Source organism: Thamnophis sirtalis, unplaced genomic scaffold (assembly GCF_051295495.1).
Source record: "Thamnophis sirtalis isolate CommonGarterSnake01/CBP01778 unplaced genomic scaffold, rThaSir2_p1.2 scaffold_4, whole genome shotgun sequence".
Lineage (NCBI taxonomy): Eukaryota > Metazoa > Chordata > Lepidosauria > Squamata > Natricidae > Thamnophis > Thamnophis sirtalis.
In genome coordinates this window covers 120256220-120263708 of record NW_028261384.1, presented here as the reverse complement: position 1 = coordinate 120263708, position 7489 = coordinate 120256220, and the positions used below count along the sequence as shown (strand labels likewise).

General features: G+C 42.4%; 1 protein-coding gene across 1 annotated transcript in view; it reads right to left on the bottom strand.

Annotated features, from left to right (window-relative positions):
* Nucleotides 1–3848, bottom strand: part of LOC148046328 (sacsin-like) — a 31836-nt gene extending 27988 nt beyond the window's left edge. The window contains exons 1-2 of the mRNA XM_087713964.1: nt 3479–3848; nt 2535–2564 (exon numbers count right to left, since the gene is read on the bottom strand). The gene's annotated coding sequence lies outside the window, so the exon portion shown is untranslated. The remainder of the gene's footprint in view (nt 1–2534; nt 2565–3478) is intronic.
* Between the last annotated feature and the right edge of the window lie 3641 nt (nt 3849–7489).

Here is a 7489-nt window from a genome sequence, read left to right as displayed (position 1 = left end):
GTAGTTCTTCACAAGGAATAACCATAGATTTAAATCTTGAATTATTGGCTCCCTCAATAAGCAATTTGTTTCATTGCATGGCAGGTAGGGTTTACCACGAATATTTAATAGTCAGCTCTGTTTTGTATGGTTGCATTCAAGCAACACATTAAGCCATTCACAAATCATATTCTAGCTACATTTAACTCATCACCATTCCTTTCATGCTATCCTCACAAGGTGATTCTAAGGTTAGAACAGTGAGATGGGCCATCTCTAAATTTGATAAATTGGTAAAATAGAACTATGATCAGTGGGAGAACTCAGTCTGATCCCCCACAAGCCTTGGGCATGACTTCCAGTGGCCCTTTAAAGTATTGCCAAATTATGAAATTTAATTGGATAGAAAGAGATAAAATTAGCTATCATAGCTGGACAAATTCTGGGCGGGGGTGGGGGGAGTACTTTGAATACTTCTGGTTCTCTTCTTTAAAACAACCAGAACAAAAAAGTTTTCACTTTAAATATCAACTCATTTGGGTTCCTTAAAGCAAGAGATCCCATTTTTAGGCTCACAGGAATAGGCTGCTTTAAGGAATAGCAACAAATGTGCTGCATCTCTATGAGATCCAAATTCTTTTACCACATTTTATTTATTTGTAATCCACCTTTATTATTTTTGCAAATATTTCAAGGTGTCAAACATATCAACACATCTCCCTTCTCCTTCTTTCCCCACAACAACAACCCAGTAAGGTGGGTTGAGCTGAGGGAGAAACTGACCCAAAGTCATGGCAAAGGCAGGACTTGAACTCAGTCTCCTGCTTTCTAGCCTAGTGTCTTAACCACTGGATCTGAAATAGCTCTCTTAAATTCACTAGGAAGAATGGTATTAACTCTGTTCAAAGTTAATACTTCTAAAATTGCTGTTAGTGAAAAGCAGGCTAGAAACATTAATAAAATATATATCCATGTACATAAACCAGCTATATAGAATCAAATGTATGTTAGTTCTGATTCTACCTACTTTGGGGGTATAGCCATTGCCACGTCCCCTAAAAAACTCTGGGCATTTTAAGATCCTTACAGATTTTAGATAAAAAGAAACAGGAAAATATATTAAAAAGTTTCGGCCACCCTATATAATGTTGCAGAAATGGGAAGGATCTGGGGGAAGTATGCGATCTTTCCCAATGTTGCAAAGATACATTAAGTCTTTTTCTTATTCCTTTTTTGGGTGTTTACATCTATCTACACACAGGTTTTGTGTTTGTGTGCTCCTACGCTATGAAGTCAGTTTCTGTCTAGTTGCTGCAGTAAAGGATGGGCTTTAAAATTTTCAGCAAGGGGTTTTCAGAGGAGGTTTCTGCTGGTTTTCCCTGGATCAGACAATCTGGTAATGGCGGCAGTGGGAGGCTTCATCCACCTGCCCAGACTCTTCTGTGCATGTGCAGAAGCATCGCATGCACGCACGAGTGAACGGTAGTAAAATAAATTGAAACCCACCACTGAAAGGGTACTCTACCCGTTTGCTAGGTGGGTGTGGCCATAGTGGCCACGGCTGAGGTGGCCTCCTGGACCATGACAGGGGGGGAGGCATTTTTGCCCTGCCCGTGATCTGGAGGCTTTACTCATGCCTCCAGGAGGGTGAAAATGGTCTCCCCAGGCTCCGGAGGCCCTCTGGCGACCCAACTCCTGGTAGGCCTGTTTTTCCCTCTCCCTGAGCCTTTGTGCATGCCCTGCACTTACCTGCATCCAAAGTGGGCCTTGTGGGGATTCCTGGGAGGAGAGGGGAGGGGTGGGCATGGCCAGCCAGAAGTGGGATTGGGCGGTTCTCTGAACTGCAACAGAATCTTAGCTAGAGATTCTCCTGAACCTCTGAGAATCCCCAGCAGCAGTTCTCTAGGCAAGGTTTTTCAGAAGAGAGAGGTTCAAGGTTTTTTTAGGTCGGACAGGGAGAAACTGGCCCAAAGTCACCCAACTGGCTTTTGTGCGTAAGGCAAACTAGAATTCACTGTAACCCAGTTTCTAGCCTGGTACCTTAACTACTACACCAAAGTGGCTCATCCACACATAATGCCTAATTTTTTTCTGGGCTGAGCTAAGAGACACCTTGCCCCAAATTTACCTAATGAGCTGGGAGAAGATTAGAACTCGCCTCTCTCTTCTTGCTCCTAGTCCAACTATTTCATTTTCCCAGGTTAGTTCTTGTGCTGAGGGCAGGCTGGGGACCTGAATCTCCCTCCCCCTAGCCTTCCTAATGAGGTGCAAGTGGATGTGCATCACACAAAATCTTCTATAGGGAATATAACGTCACATTCATGTTTCTCTTGGAAGATGATACACAACTCTATACACAAACACAACCTGTGCATACATGTAAGCATATGCTCTACTGTAGTTCAATGTTTCAACCATTACATTACACCCGGTCCCATGTATGTGGGATTTCCATTTTCACAATTCCCAGCCACAATCTTTCTTCTTCTCTCTCTCTCTCCCTCCCTCTCTCTCCCCCCCTCTCTCTCACACACACCATACATATACTTCCTTACTTTTTTCTCTCCTTTTGAGACATCTTCAACCTGCAGGAACAAAAGAGGAAAATATACAAAATGAAATACTTAACATATGCATAACATAATCACACCAATTAATTTGAACTGAGTGCAAATTAATTATAGACTGAATGCACAGAACTGATCTTTCGCCACTGGCTACTCTGGAACAAGTCAATTTTTAGGAAAGCTGGGAACGATTTGAGAGGAGAAATTCATTTCCACATTGAATATATCTCCCATTTCTATCTCAAATCAAAGCTGGTCTTTCAAAACATTTGTTGATGTTTGGATCAATAACATCAATATTATGACATTTATTGATTAAAAACAAAACTTAGATACCCCTCCTTGAATCAAGTCATTCGAGATTAGTCACAGATTCAGCAGGCGAGAATCTATTTGATCCATCATTAGATTCTGTCCAAGACAATCCCCTCCTCACTCAAATTGCATTTTTTTCAAATCCAGCAAATGGGATCCCTAGGCTGCCAAAACTTCGAACCGAGGCATAAAAATTACTTCCATACAGATCCTCTTAGCCTCGCTGTAGCGAGGCTATTTAATGTAGAGTATTTTTTTCTAATTTGCTTTTTAAAAAAAGTTATTACCTTGTAAACATTAAAAGGACCTATAAAGATCTGTGCCAAGTTTCTGCCCGAAGCGATGCTCCAAACTATCGCGCGATCCAGAGATGGTACTAATATGCACGAGAGATGCATTGGCTCAGATCCTGTCCTGCTTTCTTGAACCGTTCTAGTCCCTTTTCTCTTTACTTCTTCCCCAAAACCTGTGAGTTTGTTGATCAGAAAGGTCGGAGGTTCGGAGGTTCGAATCCCTACTATAGGTCTCCTGCATGAGCAGGGCGTTGGACTAGATGACCGCAACGATCCCTTTCAACTCTGTTACTGTTTAGGTACGCTGCTGATCCCCATCATTACCTGCACGCCACTCCCGGTCTTCAAGCGATTAATTCAGCGATGCTCCGTTGCTTCTGAACACGAAAAGGTCTAAGCGGCTCCCCGACGTTTCTCCGCTCAATCAGGAGAGTGCGGGCAGCGGAGATGTCTGCACGCAATTAAATAACTTTCAGCCGTCCCTGCTGGAGAAATGGAAACCGAAAGTTATTCTGGCGGAGGAGGAGAATGGAAACAGAAAGTAGAGTGAGACGGCCTCCCTGAGCTGTAAAATCAGGGGGCGAAGTCTTTTGTTTTATTGAGGAGGAAAGTGGGGGAGACTGAAATGCTGCTTGAACATGTAGCATTTCTACGGTTGATTTATGCAAAGTTTAAGCTTCAGAGACGTTTAGTGGGAGTTATTCCTAAGTAAGTAAGTACTGGTAAATGTAAAGCATTGCAAGCCTCAAAATGCGATCCTATTCAGAACCGGGATTTCTGCTGGGAAAACACCACCCATACATAAAATAACGAGTGTTCAGGTTTATCTTGACCCCACCCAAAAGCCAGATTTGTCTATCGCTGGATCACCTTGATTGATGGGCATTAGGTGGGGAATGGCCCTGGGAGATAATACATATTGCATTCATACTGCTTGCTAAAGTAAAAACTTTTAGAAAAGATGAAAAGAATCGCATTGTGGGTCAAGGCTGGCTCATCCTTTCAAGTTTGGTTTTTAAAAAAGGAGGATATGGCAATATGCTGACAATATGCAAACTGCTTAGAGGGCTTGTAAAACACTATGAAGTGGTATATAAGTCTAAGGGCTATTGCTAGGATTCATAAGGCTGATTGGATTCCCAGCAGCTCCAGCAGCATGGCCAATGGAGGGGGATTCTTGGAATTGTATCTGGGGGCTCAGAACGTCCTCTCTTCTAGAAGGGAGTGAGGGGAGGGTTAGACAGAACTCTTCATGTCTGTCCTGTTAAAGTAATGTCTTCCCACACACTTTGGAACTACAGGATAGTCCTCGAACTACAACTATCCATTTAGCAATCGTTCAAAGTTAAAAAGAGCACTGAAAAAAGTGACTTAAAACCAGTCCTCGCACTTACAACCATCGCAGCTTTCCCACTGTCACATGATCAGAATGACAGCCAGCATGTATTTAAGATGGTGGCAGCATCCTGGGGGGGGGGGTCTTGTGATCATCATATGTGACCTTCCCAGTCTGCTTCTAACAAGTGAAATCAAAGGGGAAGCTGCATTCACTTAATGATTGTACAATTCATTTAACAACTGCAGTGATTCATTTAACAACCATGGCGAAAAATATTGTAAAACTGGGCATGATTCTATCTCCACACTTAGTAACAGAAATTCTGGTCTCAATTGTGATTGTAAGTTGAGGACCTTGTATTGAAATTTGATATTCAAACATTTAGAACAGTGAGGTCTGCCTCTTTTTTAAGAGATGCAGAGAGTCCAGGGGAGATTTGAAGAAACTTTCAATTACATCAATCCATCTTTTCCAAAGTTTCATATTATTGTTTTCTTTAGAGTATCTGCAGCTCAGAGTGGAACTGTGAGGTCCTTGGAGTTGTCTGAGGCTGGTTGTTTTGCTGCAGATATTTCATTATCCAACCAAGTAACACCTTCATCACAGAGCACCAAGAACTCCATGTTTTTATTGTGGCGTCCATTTTGCTGTGTGGATTTGTAGGGAAGGTATCCTGGGGGGTCTTGTGATCATCATATGTGACCATACATTACAACTACAGTAAAGGGAGATGTGATGGCAAAAAAGTTTAGAAATCCCCGATCTAGAACTTGCTGAAAGTTGCTTTAAAACTCCCACAAGCAAATTATATTTGGTGTTTCTCTAGATGAACATAGATTGACTTGGCTTTCTAAGTGTTGGAAGAAACGTCCTTCGGGGTTCAGCTCCAAGGAGGGGGGAAAGACACTGGAGACATGGAGCCTGCTTGGAAAGATGGTTTAATGGGGAACAGGATCACATGGCTTGAGCTCCTGAAGAGAAAAGGGGGATCACATGCTTCCAGATGTTGGGTGAAGAAGAAAAGAGGCTGAGATGCTGAAAGTTCCTGGATTTATGGCCTCTCTGGCCTTCGATCTTGAGCTTGTATTCTGATTGGTTGTCAGACTCCCATGGGGCCATGCAGGGGCAACTCTCTAGGCTGTATATTGAGTCCAGGTTTGGTTGAGCATTGCTGCTTCCCAGGTGCCCTGAGGTGAGATGGGTAAAGGCTAACACTATCATGCCTTAATCCCATCACCCTGGAGTTGAAGGGGGATATCTTTGTTATGTAGAATAGACTGGTTCAGACATTTTAATGGCCCATTGACAAAGGTGGGGGCTATTAAGAGTGAGCCTGTTTCCTACCTAAACACATATTTCTCTATTTCTGATCCAGGGAAATATAATATTCTGCCTTTTCAATATTTCCCAAGATATTTCATTTTTCTAGGAGAGGTGTGGGTTTTAACTTCCTACACAAGGAAATCCTTCTCTCGGTTTTCTTAAGTATCCTGCCATGTGAAATCAACTCAAATTCCAGGAACAACATGAACTGTACCAGGAATATTGCTATATAAAGATGTAGGTATATGCCTGAAGAGTAAAGTTTTCGATCAGTGTGTGCTGCCTGTTTTAACGCATGCTGGCGAAACATGGACACTTAACCTCACAATCAATACAAAAGCTACAAGTGGCGCAAAGAGACATAGAAAGATACACGCTTGGCATTACGAGACAAGATAGAAAGACCCGCACTGTCTCGTCAGGAGAGTAAAAGAATTGAAATGGTCACATAGCAAGAAGAACTGATGGCAGCTGGACCAAGGCAGTCATAGAATGGATCCCACTTGATAAAAGAGACATAAAACAAGATGAATCGACATAAAATATTACAGGCCCAAATGGCAAAAGAAAGCTCAAGACTGTATTGGTTGGAATCATGCAAAAGAGGCCTTCATCATCCTACAGTAGATAGAGATAGACAATGACTAAAATGATGGTGATGATGACACACATACAGGATAGGAGTCAGTAGCCAAGTGTCTGAATTTTGATCACATGACCATGGGGATGCTGCAGCAGTTGTGTGAAAAATGATCATTAGTCACTTTTTTTTAAGTGCTGTTGCAACTTCAGTCACTAAATGAACTATTGCAAGTCAAGGATAATCTGTGTAAACGTACGTACATAGATTCATTCATACATATCTTTTAACTGTAATGTTATATTTCAGTACAGTCTTCTCCCAAATGTCTTCCAGTAAGAAAAAGTAAAAAAAATACTTGCTCAATTTCTCATGTGACTTCCTCTGCTGATTCAGTGATTCAGAATCTTTAGTTTTGTTTCTTTGCACCACACTTAGGAAATAGAAATCAAAATCAGCTTAACATCATTGAGCAATAGCAGTAGACTTATATACCGCTTCATAGGGCTTTCAGCCCTCTCTAAGCGATTTACAGAGAGTCAGCATATTGCCCCCAACAATCTGGGTCCTCATTTTACCCACCTCGGAAGGATGGGAGGCTGAGTCAACCCTGAGCCGGTGAGATTTGAACCGCTGAACTGCTGATCTAGCAGTAGCCTGCAGTGCTGCATTTAACCACTGCGCCACCTTGGCAAAACCTTTTCCACAATCAAGCTTTTTTCTTTTTAACTATAAAACCTCAAAAGGTTTACACGAACTCAACCATTGTTGCAACTTGATAGCCTCTAGCTTGCCTATAGAAGGGAGAGAACAGAAAAGGGGAAGGGCATAGGAAAGAAAGAAGAAAAATGGGAAATTGGGGGAAAGAAAAATCTCATAAGGGTTCTCTGAATATCCACCTGAAAATAAGTATCTCTCACCATCCATGGCTGGTCTATTCAGAGATGAGGTCAGATGCAGCGCGGGGGGGAAGGGTGGGGAATGATGGTGAAGTGACTAGATCGGGGTGTCAAACAGGTAGCCCATGGGCCAGATGTGTCACACGCAGGCCACGCACAACCCAGCTCTTTGAAGGGGAAAAACGTTGCACTAC